Source organism: Cyphomyrmex costatus, unplaced genomic scaffold (assembly GCF_001594065.2).
Source record: "Cyphomyrmex costatus isolate MS0001 unplaced genomic scaffold, Ccosl1.0 scaffold50, whole genome shotgun sequence".
Taxonomy (NCBI): Eukaryota; Metazoa; Arthropoda; class Insecta; order Hymenoptera; family Formicidae; genus Cyphomyrmex; species Cyphomyrmex costatus.
In genome coordinates this window covers 252380-253732 of record NW_017279268.1, presented here as the reverse complement: position 1 = coordinate 253732, position 1353 = coordinate 252380, and positions in this window count along the sequence as shown.

The window sequence follows — 1353 nt, the reverse complement described above, 5'->3', positions numbered from 1 at the left end:
GAGGCGTATTAATTAACGCGTCGACTTTGGACAACATATTTTTATTTATTCATTAACGTGATCGTATATCTTCGGTGCATATTATTACATTATCATATTAATTAAAATATTCGTGCTGTTAAAATCACATTTCAAAGCGATAAAATACTAATTGGTTAGATTTCATTATGTTTTAAATAATTTAAAGTCAAATTACTATATCCTATAAAAAACTATTTAAAAAATGAAGGACTGAGTGTACCAGTTATGTAATTAATTCTTTAAATTTAATTCTGTAAGGGATTAAACGTTCTTTACCACTTTCATTTTTAAAAAATTAAGTTATTTAAAACACATGTTTTAATAAAAATGATATTTTTTCTTTTAAATAAGTTTTCAAAGCTTATTTTATGTTTCTTATACCAGTCAACAGTCGGGAGTATTAAAAATAATTTTATTATTTACAATATATATTTCAAATATGTATATATGTATTTAATATGACGTGAGGGGTACAGCGGAAAGAGGAGGCAATACGAAAATCGGCCGAAAGTTACATACACTTTATGTATTTTCACTTTGTACTGGCATCTTTAAATAATAATCAGTTAATTTCCGTGGTAATATACAATTTAACTTGTGATTGTACTGCGATAGTTTTAAATATACGTCATATCGGTCAGCAGTCGGTAGTATTTAAAATAATAATTTTATTTAATATGTATTTAAATGATGACTGCACGATTTATCGGTGAGCCAGGCGAGGGGGGAACGTGCGACTCGCATTCACCCTTCCACTTGATGTGTTGTTTTGATAACAATCCCCAAGGCTGCTTTCACGAACCGCCTAATATTGATACGTTAGTTTTATAGCAACATATTAATTTTTTTTCGTTAACGGGATTGCATATTATAAAACAAAATTATTAAAAAATGTAAAACGGTTACTTTTCGTAGTAATTATAAATCAAAATTATTAAATTAATGTAAAACAGTTACTTTTCCTTGTAATATATCATGCGCGGTGCGCAAATATATATGTTGTGATAGGGACAGCGAAAGCTAGACGGAGGCGATTCGAAAATCAACCAAATGTTGCATTGTCCCCCTCACCACTCCGTAGGCAGTTCGAAGTGTCCCATGACAGTCGAATACACTTTACGTATGTTCACTTTCTATTGGCAACTTTAATAATTAATAATCAGTTACTTTTCGTGGTAATATATTACAATTTAACTCGTGAGAGTACTGCGATGGTTTTAAATATACGTCATATCGGTCAGCAGTCGGGAGTATTTAAAACAATAATTTTATTTAATATATATTTATTTAAAAGATGACTGCTCGGTTTATCGGTGACCCGGGTGAGGGGGG